The sequence below is a fragment of the Choristoneura fumiferana genome, chromosome 4 (genome assembly GCF_025370935.1).
Source record: "Choristoneura fumiferana chromosome 4, NRCan_CFum_1, whole genome shotgun sequence".
NCBI classification, from domain to species: domain Eukaryota; kingdom Metazoa; phylum Arthropoda; class Insecta; order Lepidoptera; family Tortricidae; genus Choristoneura; species Choristoneura fumiferana.
The window spans coordinates 2,597,886-2,615,209 of record NC_133475.1 but is presented as its reverse complement, the minus strand read 5'-3'; the positions used below and the strand labels follow the sequence as shown (position 1 = coordinate 2,615,209).

The window sequence follows — 17,324 nt, the reverse complement described above, 5'->3', positions numbered from 1 at the left end:
ATAGCCCAGTAAACGAGGCGTCACACGTGATCGCATGCGCACGCGTGTACAGTTTGCTTATCTTTTTTCTGACTGTAACTTGAGACATGTTTTTATGCATGCTTTTTAGGGTTCCTTATCTAAGGGTCCAAATGTGACCCATTGTTTTCATTCACGAGTCACATTGGTCTTGTGCTTACGGCATTCACCGCGATCCCGCGATCTTAACCAGGTCGTCGCTCCATCTTGTTGGAGGCCTACTGACAGCTCATCTCCCGGTCCAACCCGATCTGACCCGACGGCCCGACTGGTCCGAGTGGAGCCTTGGGGGAGGCCTATGTCCAGCAGTGGACGTCTTTCGGCTGACATGATGATGATGATGACGAGTCATACAGGTTTTACAGCCAAACGTTTAGAACTACAGTTGCAGTATAAAAATGTTATTGGCCCAAAGTCATAGAAATTGACAAAAAATATTTTCAAATGTTTTTTAGGGGGCCATGTATACAGCTCTCGTACAGCCTGTAAAAAGAAAATGTCAGCTACCCTATCTAGTTGGGTATTATTGTAGTATTGGTGCTAATTTTGTAGATGTTTTTTGTTTTTAAAAATATTGAACAAAAAAGAATGAGAAGCCACTAAAATCAGCTTTTTTCGGTACAAACAATTTTAAGACTTTCGATTCACTTTGAAACTTGAAATTTATCCGTAATGTTTATTATTACGTATATTTCACCAACTGATACTAATAATACTATTATTTAATTTTTCCTATTACAACCAACTTAATTTTGCTGTCAAATGCGTAGCACAGATCTGCTATTCGGACGGCTTATATTCTACAATTGGTACGGAACCCTCAACAAGCGAAGTCCGACACCTGTCCATTTTTTTTTTGACACTGTCACTTGTCTTTTTACGCGTTCTTTTTATAGACTTTACGAGCATCATTAATATTTGTTATTCACTGAACGAGTACTAAACTATGTTAATTTCCTGCTCAATTAATCACTTGACGTACTTTTTTAACTATCAAAATAAGATTTATCCACAGATTTTCTACGATAAAATATGATACTGAACTGTTGCGTCACTTGCTAGCCAACCCAATCAATAATTTTTGCGATGAGGTGAGTGTAATTTTTTGTGAAAATAAAAATTAGTAGGTACCTACTACAAACATTTTTGCTTACTATATTATTTTGCTTACTGTACTTGCATTGTTATTCAAATTACAATATCCATACCAAATTTCAAATTGATGCCATTGACCGCTGATGAGTGCTGTATTGTCACCGGGTGAATACCTATAAGTAGGTATGCTCAATGTAAGCTCAATCGGATATCAGAAGGCGTGCAAAAATTATCCGTAAAATTTTAAACCAGACATACAAACTCACATACGAACTTTGAAAGTTAAACAATAGTACATTGTTGTAGAAGCTGAAAAGTAAGTTCGTTTATTGCACTTTTGGCCGAGACTAAACATTGTGCTTTTCACGATCACTGCGAAGTTTTTTTTTTTATTCGACTGGATGGCAAACGAGCAAGTGGGTCTCCTGATGGAAAGAGATCACCACCGCCCATAGACACCTGCAACACCAGGGGATTGCACAAAACAAACAATAATAATCCAATGACTGCGTTGCTCCCGCCAATTTTAGTTTTTCTTTTGTGAATTTTTTTTTAAACGAGTCCGTTCGTAGCGGCCAGTACCCAACCACATATTTAAAAAATCAAAACTTCATCCTCGTTATGTCCGATCTACTGCGATGCTGTGGCGCTTTTTCATACTTGCTGAGGCCAAGCTGAGGGACTAAATATTTAAATATCATGGGACACTTGACACCAGTTGACCTAGTCCCAAACTAAGCAAAGCTTGTAATATGGACACTAGGAAACGGATAAACATACTTATATAGATAAATATAAACTTAAATACATATTAACCCAAGACCCGAGAACAAACATTCGTATTAAGGTAGTTTTCCACCGGCGAGGCGAGACGAGACGAGGCGAGACGAGAATTGAAATTTTTATGGCAGCGCCCGCGGCGGCTCGCGGCGGACGCGCGGGAATGCATACAAATTTCAATTCTCGTTTCGCCTCGTCTCGTCTCGCCTCGCCGGTGGAAAATCACCATTATTCATACAAATATCTGCCCCAGCCGGGAATCGAACCCGGGACGTTCTCTAACCACTAGGCCATCCGGTCCTCTAAATGCTACGAAATTCAAAAATCGAAGTTCGTATCGTACCGTCTCTCTCACTATCGTACTTAATTATATTAGTGCCAGCAGGACGCCAAGATGCGAAGTTCGAATTTTACACTACGTAGTATACTGTGGGGACTGTAACTAGGTAAGAGCTTAGGTACTGGGGATCAACGCGCGTGACTTTAAACTCAGTTCAAAATAAACAACTTCTTCAATCATTTGGATTTATTTCAGACTTAAAAATACATTTACATAGCATAGCACCAGCCGCTTAGGCTATCGGGAGCAATCTGCGCTCCGGCATGTATACCGCTGTCAAACTGTTTTAAAGTTATATTCTAGAAACACTATATAAAAAACCTATCAGTTTATACAAAACTAGAATAATCTAACCTGCCAGGTGGTCAGTTTTACCACCTGCCAGCGGTATACAGCCTAGTTCCTACAATACCTAGGGCCTGAATCGGAGACGCTTCGTAACCGCTCGGTCAAAAGGACGTCTGGTAAAATTTCTGGCAAATAATGTATTCAATTTTAGTCTAATAAGCTGGCAGCGCAACGCCAACCGTGTGGTGATATTGCTGTCAATTTAAGATATGTTAACGGTATGAACGGTTTAATAAGTTTCGATTAAAAATATTTTTTTAATACAAGCTTTTCTTGCCGACTGTACTTTTTGTTGTCTCTATACCAAATTTCAACTCAACCCGACTACTGAAACTGGATCAAGATTTGACCAAAAAAACACCAACAACAACTGCAAATAGAGCAAGTTAAATAAAACTAATATTAATTCATGCGTACCTATTCGCCTTAAATGTCGCTCAATCGTGTTTAACAGTCGTAATGTTTTCTTGTTCTATTTAGTAATAGGTATCAGCAGAAAGTAAACACCGGCTCGGCGTGTGGCGCACAGAGGGGTATTAATATCATGCTAACACTGCCGAGCAGCGGGGGTCAAAAAGGCCATAAATATTACTGCACAATTAAATCTTTATAATACTTGTGTTTTCTGTACTGCTTACTATGTTGGTATCCAATAAAGAGTTATTGTATAGTATTTTCCCAATAAAGTCGTCATGAAAGTGCACTACTAATCGTCATCAGTAGTCTGATGAGTCGATATACTCTCCATATGTATTCATATGTATGACCACTTTGTCGAGTGTATACCAACAGAAAAAAAAGAATGTAGGGTGGAAAATCCGTGGGTCACGTAATAAATAAACACTACCATTCTGACATTGCAACACAAGATTTGCCCAATTTGTTATTTAAAAATATTTAGTCAGTAAGTGTTACTAATTTAGTCATAAGTCAACGGTTACTAAATAATACTATGGATTTGCCGGTCTTAAATAAAGTTTTATTTTATTATTAGCAAGTAAAATGCTAGAAGCATCCGGACGAACTTTGCACAAAGTCTTACCTTAAATCTAATTCAGTTCGAATATATCGCGCGTCATTTATGTAATCCTAATTTTATACCAAGTCTACCTAAAATAGACATATAAAATTGAGACATTCATTTAAAAGCGTCATAAAAATAATAATAATATTAATTCATTTTTAATGAAAAAATCCCTGAATTTTACTCAATCTAACTTAATGAATCGACTATCGAAAACCAATAGAACTTTATCAATTTCATACTTCTACGGTTAATTGGTTCTTTTTCGTGGAATTTAATCAATACTTAGCTTTAGAAATAAAATAATGAAAAAACGAGAAAAATGAGAACAATTTCTCGTTACAGGCGATTTATGAATTCTTCGAAATTAAAAAAAAAAGAAACTAAGGGTAATAAAGCTGCACACAAATTCAATTAATTTCAAACGTGGGAGCGTAGATTGTGCATTAAGGGGCGTAAGAAGGGGATTACCAATTGTAATCCCCTTACGGCCCGTGATACACACAATGATTTTCATCACAATGCGAGGAAAAAAATGCAAAAAATTAAGTTATTTTGTGCCCACACACTTCACAGCTCGGCAAAAGAAAGGTGCTAAAGCAACTGAATAAAATAATGGCTACCCGCCAATACAAGAGGCTACTACAAAATTCGAAAATCGAAGTACGTATCGTACCGTCCCTCTCACTCTCGTATTAAATAATATTAGCGTCAGGAAAACGATATGAACTTCAATTTTCGAATTTCGTAGTAGCCACCCTGATTGTCACTTTTTTCGAGTCGTCTACCATAGATAATGCTAAGAACTGTGTTTAGTTTAGAATTCAAATGGTCTTACGGCCAAATTGTTCCAACGTGCTAAAGAAATATGTACTGAAATTATTGCAAAACAATTTGATAAAAATAAAGAAGTTTCACGAAGCGTGGCAAATTTTTATGGTTATAGCTAAGTTTTAAAGATGAAAATAAAACTTGGCTTACTTGAAACCTCTTAAGACCGAAATGACGTATCTCGACTAACTTTTCACAACTAAAGTCATAACTCCCTTGGGGAGGAAAACTATACGTAAATCCATAGTTCCCGCGGGAACAATTGAGGCCATTGTCCTTTAGTATACAAGCATGAAATAACATCATTGACGAGCAAGTGTGATGAAAAGGTTGTAGTTCATTGATACCGACCTCAACAAAGTAGGTAATGCCTCAATAAATAAATAATACCTACGGTTTTTTACACTGATGTCAAGTTGCCACTTTTCGCACAACTAATTTTTAATAGCAATTAAGTATCAAGAATAAATAAAAACTTCATTTCAAACATGACCTCCTATTAAAAACAATTAAGCAAATCTATAAATTAAATAGGACTCAACGACCCGTAATGTTACAAGCACGTGTAGCATAAACGGCTACTCACTAGCAGTGTTAACACTCAACACGGCTATTTATACAAATACGAGCAAGTCGCAGCCGCGTATGCATTCATTTGTTTGACACCGAACTGATCAATTGTATGTTATAAAGTCAATCGTCGTTTAATTGCTGACGCATTTGAAGTGTTAAGTTAGAAGATACGTTATCGTGTTAGTTATGTTAGGTGTGAATGTGAACTGTGTTATTGACAGTTAGTGTGACAGATCGAGACTACTGGTAAGTGTAAATTAAAAAAAAATGGTTAATTTCTTTGTTGTTGTGTAAGTTTGGTTTTTTTGTTACTTTAAATTATTTTAAATTGTTATCGTCTTCATTCATACACTTGCAAAAAGGAAAAATACTGCGTGACATTTTCGAATAACAAATGACGTATTGGTTTACTGATTGTTTGTATGTAACACTGCTAAATGCCAATGTATATATATTGACATACAGATGTGCAAATTGCGGAAAGTTTTAAAAAAGTTGGAAAAATTCTCGGAAATTAATGGAAATTTTCACAAGATATAATAATAGGAAATTTAAATTTAAGAAACGGAAATTTTCAATTCCGGTACAAAATTGTGAGAAGTTTTCGAAATTTTCCTATATGAAAAATTCAGCAATTTTGGAAAGTTTCCTGAAGCACACCAGTACATGTATACAACAAAGTGGGCTATCTAAATGGGTGAAACTTTGTTCTGTTTGTCTGTTGTGGTAAATGCATGATGATGTTTGTATATGTTTATCTTTAGTTGTGTTTCTGTCAATTGATTGTCACCGGTTTTAAACTTATTTCAAATATGTTTAAATTCTATATTCCGATCCCTTTCTGTCCCGCATTGTTGATAAGTTTTTAGGTTAAGTTTTGATTTACCTAGTAACCCTCAAGGTTAAGATTCTGGCAATTTGCGACATCGTGCTGAGCCAGATTCCCTTTTTGTGTCCCTTTTGCTCTTTTCGCTTTTGATTTGTTTGTTTTTGATATGTGTATATATTTTCTTTCTTTCTTTCTTTCTAATAATAAAATTATGAAATATAAACGAAAACTTAATCTCAACTAAAGTAAATCTACAACGTGACGAGGTTTTCTGCCTCAGGCATCGACCTTAGGACAGGCCGCATTACCTCCCTGAACTGCAATTCTTACCCCCTTATTCATAAACGACAATCAAACCTATTTTAGTTAAAATGCCGCTAAAATTCGTTTGTCCTTATCTGTCACTTCGACATTTGTATTTGTTAGAAAGGGACAAAGCACCAAGCAGCGTTTTATGAATAAGGGGGCTAGTTTTTGAGAAAGGTGACCAGCCCTGGGATTGCCTGAGACTAGAACCAATCGGACACATATATTTTTTAGGTCATCTGACCATGGTTCCACTGTCTCAAAAGCAAGCTTGTTATAGCAGAATATCTGACCGCTCGGAAATAAGTACTTATAGTGACTATTTTTATGATCATCATCTCAGCCTATATACGTCCCACTGCTGGGCACAGGCCTCCTCTCAGAACAAGAGGGCTTGGGCCATAGTTCCCACGCGGGCCCAGTGCGGATTGGGAACTTCACACGCACCATTGAATTGCTTCGCAGGTTTGTGCAGGTTTCCTCACGATGTTTTCCTTCACCGCAAAGCTGGTGGTAAATTTCAAATGTAATTCCGCACATGAATTTCGAAAAACGCAGAGGTGCGAGCCGGGGTTTGAACCCACGACCCTCTGCTTGAGAGGCGATAAGTCAACCCACTAGGCCACCACGGCTTCCGCTGTAGAATTGTCGTGTTCCACTTGTTTAGTTTTAGACACTATCTAGATAATAAAAATATACGTGACAACAAATAAACTTATTCTAGGATATTGAACAAAACAAACTGCCACATTAACACGTTTTTAAGCGAAACTTTTTTTTGACGTAAGAAACTTTTCATTCCAATCTGACATGTGATATTCAAAATTAGATTTGTCATTCAAATTCATCTCGGCTGCCATTCTGTAGAGCTATAATAACGGCATTGCCTAGAATTTTTAACTCTTACCAAGTCTAAAGGATATCGTCACCCATTTTAGATTTTGCAACATGTGAGCAATAAATCGTTTGAATTTGAGTAAACTTTGTTTATGTCATGGCATGTTGTTGTTGTCGTAATGGTATAGCAATAACATGAAAAGTGAAGTGGAAAGTGGTCTGACTAATAGAGCCTAGTTAATAGAGATTAATCTCGATGGTATACAGAAATTAAGCTTTTACATGTTTTTTTTTGGACTTACCTTTTAAAATAAACATTCATTTATTAACTACAGATACTAATTATCTACACAACATAATTTTCACTATTGAATTGACATTATAAATGTTAAAATATTTAATGAGTAAAATATCTATCCCAATTTTTAGGGTTCCGTAGTCAACTAGGAACCCTTATAGTTTCGCACTGTCTGTCCGTCTGTCTGTCCGCCGGTAAGCTAAGAGACCGTTAGTACTAGAAATCTGTAATTTGACATGAATATACATATTAGTCACGCCAAACAAAGTGGTACAATAAAAAAAAGTTAAAAAAATGGGGGTATTTTTTTTCTCGACTAACCTTATATTGTGGTTTATCGTTAAATAGGTACTTTCAAACCATTGGGGGTTTCTAAGACAATTTTTCTATTCAGTGATCTGTTTGCGAAATATTCAACTTTAAAGAGCAAATTTTCTTTGAAATCGAGCGTCCCCCCCCCCTCTAAAATCTAAACTGTTGGGTGGAAAAAATTTAAAAAATTCAGAATGGTAGTAAATATATCAAATTTTATAGCGGCTAAGATTGCTTGAAAATTATTAGTAGTTTAAGAGTAAATAGCAGCCCAAGGTATTATACCTAAACTTGGAAGATTAATAATAATCTTTATTGTTCAATAAGAACCTTAAACAAACAAAATAAAATTCAGTACACAATACGAAATCCTTAGAAAAATATTTGTGATTTTTTCGTAATAGCTACGGAACCGTATCCTGGGCGTGTACGACACGCTCTTGGTCGTTTTTTTAAATAGCCTATATACTGCCCTGCTGGGCAAAGACTTCCCCTCCTGACCTCCACTATTCCTGTTCCTGTTATGACGCAAATATATATAAAAAAAACTATTTACAATAAAATAACTTGCCGTAATAATCCAAGACGTCCTACTAACATAATTATAAAAACACAGTTACTTTCATCTCCACTGATAGCATTATCTCTGTTTTCCCTCAGCCAGCGCCTAATCTAATCTTCATCAATCATCTTTTTGTAAAGAACATTGTGGGTGTTATAAAAAATTCTTTCCCGGCCAAAGGTAAGTCTTTCCTCTCGTTTAAAATCTTAAATAAATTACTTTATCGCAAAATAGCTGAATCTCGTACCTACCATTGTAGAACATTTTTATAATAACATAGCTGACAATATTTACGAAAGTTAATGTAAAAATATCGATATAAGTAACAAAACATAGTTTTTTTGCCTATATAAGCTTATCATTAATTTTAATCTAATCCTAAATTCAGTGAGTAATTCTGTGCCTCCAGCGAATGTTGGTACAATTCAGAAAGTGTTATTTATTTTGAAAAAAAATCGTATTTTAGACAAACCTATTTATGCCTAAGCTGAAACGGAGATACTTCCCTTGCCCTGTAATCGCTTTGGGATAATAATATCACTGTTACTTAATAGCATTTCTCCACATGTGACAATGGGGATTGCCAGCATATAAAAGACACTGCTAAATTTCACTATTTCTCGTCATTGATTCAATTATCGCCAATACAATAAAGCATACTGTTTCGCATTTCTCATTTTCGCAAGCAGCATCATCAATTTGGTTTATATATCGAGAACGAGGATAGGTACTTAAGGTCAAGGATCCTTTTAACTTGTATCCTTTTAACTATGTACAAGATGTACAAGTGCTCATATAAACCCGGAAAATACTACAAGAACCTAAAGGTATAATCTTAACGACAACACTCTTCAAAGGTTCAATTAAGGAAATACACCACATTTAAACGTGGTACACAATAAACGTTTAATAAGTAATTAAGGAGGGTACAAGGTACGAGCAAGGTCTTTTAAACCAGTCGATCGAAAAGTAAAACGATGAACCGAATGCGATTTACAATCTCTGTCTTTTTTATCGGAGAAGTAGAGACAGAATGATATTTATGGCTAACCGGAATAATTTGTTTGTTGACGCCATTACAAATTTACAAAAGTTCTGAGATTCTATGTCATCCAAATATCTATTAAGTTTATGCTATTTAATGTGTCACGTAATTTTGATGCCGTCCTTGTTTGTTTTATTCGATTAAACAATGATGGCATCATATAATATTTTACACATAAGATAGTAAAAACTTAACAGAAAGTGGTGATTTTCGTTCTGACTTCTTTGATTACTGTAATTATTTTGCTTTTACTTGCCTTAAATACATCGATAATAAAACTGAAACATGGATTCACAGAAAAACCAGAAAAACTCCTGTACAGTGGTGGTGTAGTGGTATAGCACGCAGCACGGAATGCTGAGAACCTGGATTCGATTCCCAGCGCTGGTCTCTTTTTCTGGTTTTCAGTTTATATTTTCATCCATGTTTCAGTTTGTATTTTCGATGTGGATTTTACGGAATATAATACAAAAAGACTCCAAAAAACCAATCTTAATTTCCTTAAATAGTTATTCCTAATAAAAATAAAAACTAAATAAAGATGGATTGAAAGAATTTTCTGTAAATTTTTATTTTAGGTTTTTTATCGATGACCCATATGATAATAATCAATTCAGAACAATTAGGTACACTAAGAGAGTTTTAACGGCAAGCGTATGTAGTTTTTTTTTGATGACATGTATTTTGCACATAATAAATAATCAATATTCCATAATCGTTAAATGTTTTCTTCATTTCATGGCAAAAATGATTTTTAACCTTTCTCGATCAACTTTTCGAACAAATATTTTTGTCTGTATAATTTTTTTTTATCCAAGTCGTGAGAACGTTTGCGACAAACTAATTACGTTTACTAAAGCAATACTCGTATCATTAATAAACGGAGGTCGTCTGTAGAAAACGTGGAATGAATAAAACAACATTCACACTTGATCCATTCACAAACTTGAACCTGTGAGTACGGAAGCACTTGCCAAACCTGTTACATTAACGGCTATGTTTAACGTTAATTTTTTTGTTACTCGTAAAACATGCAATGTATTATCTAATTTATCTACAACTGAGTCATGCGTGATGAATCGTTGCACATTTGCAGTAGATTTCATTAATATCGCGTTGTTTTTTATACCCGTCAAGGGTAAAAAGGAAGGGCTTTGTAAGTATGAATGTTTGTATTTACGTGTTCCATCATAGCGCGTAGGCTACTTACTTGTCTGTTAATAGATTTGTTATTACAGACCGTGTGACATGGGCTATATTTTATACGAAAAACAAATAGTTATTATAGTTAAATCCTACCATAAACGGGGCTAATAAACTATGAATGAAAACCAAGAAAGCTTAAAATAATCACTCTTGATTTTACATTAAATAACCGAGCGAGAAAATTTGAGGAATTTTTTTAGGCATGCCGGAATTTTGAGGAAATTTAATTCATATAAAATTTCAGCTGATAATTCATTGGCATTTCAATTTAATTACGAATGGTACTCGTAGTTGTAGGTTTACAAGTGTGAAACCACGGGCTTTAATATAATTAATTACTCTAGTTTTTTTCAAGCTTGTGTTTAAGAGCGTTTATACCTGCTGAGCTGGCAACGTTGCATTTTTGTTAGTTTTTCTCGATTATTCCATGAAAATTGAATGAAAATTAAAAATGTTGTCTGATAGAACACTTCTTAATATGTAAGTTAATGTGTCTACTCCAATAATTATGCGGGATAGACTTTTATATTCTTTAAAAACGAATTAATGTTTATTGAGGTTTAAAGAAAATAAAAGTCAATAACGAATAATTATTGGAGTAGACACATTAACTTACATATTAAGAATCATACAACATTTTTAATTTTCATTCATTTTTTATGGAATAATCGAGAAAAACTAACAAAACTGCAAAGTTGCCAGCTCAGCAGGTATAAACGCTCTTAAAAACATGGTCAATTTTATGAACAAAACGTATAGTAAAAGTGCATATCTCAGCAACTTAAAAGGAAGTCAATGCATTTAAAATAGTTATTAAATATAACTAATGTCTCTGCTTGAGGTCAAGTTATCAATTATGTGCTGTATCGTTGTTCATTACGTAAACATTGTTGTTATCATATTTCAAGTTGCGTTGACAACTAATTAAGGATGCCTACAAAATCGTGAACATAATTTATTTTATTATTTACGAAGTTTTCGTCGTTATTTAAAGCCCACTAACAATAAAAGATTGAAGCTCAGTATCACACTAATATTATACTCGTACCTGAATGAGAACATTTGTGAAGATTTGATGTTTGTTCTTCAACTATTGCATCTAATAACATCATCATCATCAGCCAAAAGATGCCCACTGCAAAAAAAGGCCTTCCCCTTAGAACGCCATAATGAACGACAATTTGCCACTTGGATCCACCGATTTCCCGCAACTCTTTCGATATCGTCAGTGTACCTAGTGAAAGGTCTGCCAACGCTTCGTCTTTCAGTACGTGGTCGTGAGTCGAGGACTTTTATCCCTCAATGGTTATCTGTTCCTCATCATCGGCCTATCTTAGTCCACTGCTGGACATAAGCCTCTCCAGTTGCACGCCACTGAGCACGATCCTCGGCCAGTCTCATCCAGTTCTTGCCAGCTAACCTGCGAAGATCATCGCTCCACCTAGTCTGAGGGCGTCCTACGCCACGCTTGCCGATTCGCGGTCTCCACTCAAGAACTCGTTTGCCCCAGCGGTTATCGGTTCTTCGACTGATATGGCCGGCCCACTGCCACTTCAGTTTGCTTATCCGGTGAGCTATGTCGATGACTTTAGTTCTGTATCTGTTCCTATAATGTCTTAACAGATTAAGCTGAGTTTTAGTAAGTAAATGATATTTTAACGAAAAATCCAAACTGAAACATGGATGCACAGAAAAAACCCAGAAGAAGAGACCAGCGCTGGGGATCGAACCCAGGTCTTCAGCATTCCGTGCAGCGTGCCATACCCCTACACCACCACTTGACAGGAGGAGGTGGACAGGAGCGCTGGTCTCTTTTTCTGTGCATTCATGTTTCAGTTTGAATTTTCGTTGGATTTCACGGGATGACCGTAAAAGTAACAAATTTGGAGTTGAAATAAAAAATACATAAAAAGACTCCAAAAAACCAATCTTAATTTAGATGATGAGGAGTAATGTTAAATTCTTTGAGGAATTTTCGACCACCATGGCCACTCGAAAAAGTAGCGACTTAGAAGTCATCTTTATTCATAATACATTCAGTTTCAATTCCGAAGGTAAATTCTCCATGATCGGAAAAAAAACTCTTTCCGAGTTATTTTCGGTCCGCAGTTATTTTCGAGTTTCAACTTTGGCCGGATTCACGCCCGAAGTTTCCAATCAGCGTATTCACACCACAGTTTATTTGGAATCTTTCGATGAGTTACAAATTTCTTCGATGTTTATGAATGAATTTGTAAAACGGGGAAAGTAACGCTCTTTTAGTATTTGTATTAGAAACTTGGTCTCTGAGACTGCAGGATCGCCGTAAAATCGACGCATTAGAGCGGCGGTTTTTTTGGTGCTGGAGGCGTCTCTTAAAGATCCCGTGGTCGGCATTTCGTGCCAATGTTTCTATCCTCAAAGAGCTTCATATTAAACACCAGCTTTCGTTGACTGTGCAATTACGAATACTGCAGTTGGTCACATCTCCAGGAATATAAACTCAATGGAGAGATTGGTGGTTCAGGGTCAGGCGGAACGCAAGAGGGCACGCAGCCGATCACCAACTCGCTGGACTGACCTGATTAAAAAAGTTACTGAGTCCACCATGGTCCAGTGTACTCGCAACGCCTCTAACCGGCAGAAATGGAAGCACATTGCTAAGAGGGCTGTCCTCGAATAAGTCTACGACCCACCGAACATCTCTCCGTGTACCTCGTCTGCGCAACTACGACCACTCTAACAAGAGTGTCCGACTGAGAAGAAGAGATTAGTATTTGTATTAGAATTTGTACGCCAAGTCATGTTATTCTTTTGTTGGTCAAAATAAATATCCAGATTTGCGCTGTAATCGTTAATCCAACAATAGATAGGTACCTCTCATATTTCGTTTTCTGGTTAAATTGTTTAACATACTTGTACAACGGCAAAACCCCTAGACAATGAAAAAAATATCCTCCGATAGATAGAGCTATTTTTTTAACTTAACTAACTAAAACGTTTTTTATTATTATTAGGTTTTATTAGGCGTTGTTATTACAACAACAACATATGTGTTGGGCATTATTAACATTTTTTTTGTTTAGTTTATAACAGATTTGTATTACAATTATACCGTATTCCATACCACAGTGATATTGAACTAGCTAATGATATTTCGCCTTTTGTTTATTTAGGTTTATGTAGTTATCAATTACAATTATATGAAAACCCAAAAAAACTTCTCAGAGGTGTGCAGTCAAACTATCCTAACCATCAACTAGAACATTCCTGATATTTTTTCAAACCACTTGTATACTATTCCAACGAAAAAAAATTCAAAGTGATTCATTAACACATTATAGTTCTGAGGGTACCAATCAAAATAAGAACCTATCCTTTTTTAAAGTCGGACAAAAATAATACAAGGGCTTTGTACAGGCTGTAGCTTTTTCCCTAAAATTTTCACAAGAGTTCGGTCGTTGCTTTCGGCAGTTTTGCATTCAGAATTCATGGTAGGACCTCGGAACGCATAATTATTCACTCGAATTCTGTGTATTTTTGTCACGCTTTTTTACTTTAACATAGACTTCAGTTGTGAAGTTCGTAAATTCGAAACATTAAAGAGGAGAATGTTCGCGCTACGGATGTAGATTTTGGTTACCTTGCGACGGTTGGCTCCCAGTAACCTTGTGCAAACAATCGGGCATGATCAATGATCCCAGCGCGCACTTTTTTCGACCCTATTCTTCACACTTTGTTAAGAAAAAAATCAATACCCTTGATTTAAAATTCAAACATTTTTGAAGACTAAAGTAGGTACAATACAACTAAAACTGAAAGTTAAAAATAAAATTGATGCCGCCATTAATAATTGTAGACAGATACAAAAGGGCACCATTATTATTAAAGCATATAATATGATTACTACAGAACTCAACACTTCGTGTGACTCGACGCACTTGGTCGGTTTTTTAAATAACTAAAAAGGGGACACCAGCACATTGTAAAATTAGTACTAAGTGAACGAATAAATCATTTTTCATTTTCATTTTTATTTTCAACTATTGTTCACTCGTCTGAATGATTTCAGTAAATTATTCTCGAAGGGTATTTTAATAAAGAATAATGTTTTAAGAATAAAAAAAATTCCCCAGGACTTTAAATTTGATTTGATTTGATTCCCAGGGATTTTTTATTTCGGCAACATTTAGCAAACAATAAAACTACTTGCAGATAATTTTATATATTCCTATTGGGTCCCAGCGGTTTGATGCTTTATAAGGAAATAATAAAGTGGTTAGTGGACCTCACAGGGGACCGAAGGAAGAGCCCCCATGCAGCTTCCTCGGACATAGAATTAGCTTAGCAATTCAGAGTGGAAACGCTGCTAGCATCTTAGGAACCTCACCTAAAGGAAAAAGAGGGGTCTAAGGGAGGTCCTTTAAAAATAACTGATTTAAGTTACCTTTATTTTTTCTATGTACTTTAAGGATAATTAATTACACAAACATTACGTTGCTTATCAATTAAGACTTATTATCTACGTCATAAAGTTCATTATTGTAATATAAAGTACCCACCAGTTCATAATTTAAGTATTAGCAATGTATAATAAAAAGTACATATAGTCGAAAATAGGACCTCCTCTTTTTTGAAGTCGGTTAAACATCTACAATGATAAAAATAAAAAAAATAAAAGTACATATTTTTTAAGTGTCAATAAGCGCGATTAAGTTTTAGATTTTTAAAATCAATCGATCGGCTTTGAACGATAATGCCACGCATTGATCAATATTTTTTTAATTTTCAAATCTTTTGAACTGTTTATTATGTGGTATTCAATAAAGAGTCATATTATTGCTTCGTGAAAATTGACGGGAAAGCTGTTTAATTTCTTTGTTCTTGTGTTGCAAAATAAAGTCTTTGTCAAACGACACATAAAAATTTACAACGTGCGGCAAATATGACTGGATAGCTGAATTTCCTCTTTTGTATCATATTCATTGATTATGCTGTATCTAAGGTCAAAGAAGGTTATCATGCACTCCATTGCGGCCAGTTATTAGTTTTTTTAATAGTTCACGAAGTCAGATAAAAAAGTTCCATTCACTTTAAATATAAATACACCTATTTTTTCGAGACATGGTGTTAACTTCTTAATTTTAAGACGGCTTGACTGAGGCAAAGTTCTGTTACGGTTATGAATCTCTATTAAATGTACGTCAGAAAATTGGTTTCCTGCTACAACCAGAACTGTCACATCCAATTATTATTTCATCGTTTCTTTTTTTTACAGCGTCATCTTATATGTAGTTTATTTTACCGTGCTCTTAGGTCTCATATTTGCATACTATGATGTTTTTTTTATATAAATTCATTATATTATGGACCCTCACATGACAGCACTCAATTCATTGAAAAAAAAACCAAGTTATATCGTAGTTTTTTGTTTTTGTTGTCTATTGTAATTTTTAATTTTGTTGTCTTTGTGAATGTGAATGTCTCTTCTTTATCTCCTAGTTACAACACTTCATTTAGACTGCTAAAATTATAATATTTAGACAGTTGGCAGCACACAGTTTAGGCATGTTCACACGTCCACTATTTGCAGTTGTTTATTAATAAACATTAAAAAGTCTGCTGAACTTTCAAATAGCTCAGCCTTTAGTAAAAGTTTTTACACGTGTGGTCTATATAAATTATATTTAAACAGTTGATGTATCAATTATGCGTAGCTAGTCCTACTAAAATTATAAATATGAAAGTTTGTGAGTATTGTGTGTGCGTGTGTTAGTGTGTTTGAGATTGGTATGAATATAGTTTGATCTCTGGAATAACGGGTCCGAATCGGCTTGCATGCTTATTGAAGGCCGAATGCAAGGTTTGTTGATCGTTTGTCATAACTTTTTTTTATCTGAATCCAATGATTTTTCAGAATTGTTATAAAACAGACCTAACCTAACCTATAGTTTTTAATAGGATGACCATTTAAATTTTTCAGAAAAATTTAAGGTGCTGCAATGTAAGTGCAACTGTCAACTGTCCATATATTCCCATCGCAGCCAGCGTGCAGTTTGCGTGCAGTTGTGCCGACTGCAATGGAATGGCTGTGCAAAATGTATGGGCAGCCGGCAGTTGCAGTTACGTTGCAGTTGGAATGCAGTCCGTCTGCACTGGCCCTTAGGCAACGTAGTGCTGGCCATGATGTGATTCTTCGAAATTCATCATCATCATCTCAGCCTATATACGTCCCATTGCTGTGCACAGCCCTCCTCTCAGAATTAGAGAGCTCTTATGAATGGACTGGGAATTCTTACAGAGATTTTAGTGAGGTCGCGAATTTTCAATTGACTACCAGATCCAATGGTTTGCATGAGCAAAAACCCAAATAAGGGCTATAATAAATTAAAGTACAAAATACCACACACGTTCATAAATTCTTACTACCGTCCTTATCAGGCTCGTTTAAATTAGTTGTAAACGACAGTTTCAACTCTAAACATAATTATATATACTCGTACAGATAATATTAATACACGTGTAGCCTTGGGACATAGAAATTCAAAATATAAACAATTGTACAAAAAAGTGACCCAACTTCTTATCGGGCATTACACGATATGTATTTAGAAACTGCGAGAAAAACGCCTAGAAGTTAACATTACGTTTTAATTTTACTTACATTATAACATGACGAGACGTAGTGCTTCTCTATGGGCTTTATAAATAGGCTCAGAGTTGCTCAGCAAGCTATGGAGAGAGCTACACTCAGGGTTTCACTAAGGGATCGAATAAAAAATGAGGAAAGGAGATGCGTAGAAGAAGGAGGGTCACTGAAATAGCCAAGCGAATGGCTTGTTGAATTGGCAGGCCATATAGCTCGGAGAACAGACGGTCCTAGGGAAGTGAAACGTTCTAAAATAGACTGCGGAACGGCAAACGCAGCGTGAACGGATGAT

At 35.6% G+C, this 17,324-nt stretch overlaps 1 protein-coding gene across 1 annotated transcript in view; it reads left to right on the top strand.

The window, feature by feature from the left end:
• The first annotated feature begins 5,074 nt into the window (after positions 1-5,074).
• Positions 5,075-17,324, top strand: part of LOC141427272 (alkylglycerol monooxygenase-like) — a 46,135-nt gene continuing 33,885 nt past the window's right edge. The window contains exon 1 of the mRNA XM_074086560.1: positions 5,075-5,255. The gene's annotated coding sequence lies outside the window, so the exon portion shown is untranslated. The remainder of the gene's footprint in view (positions 5,256-17,324) is intronic.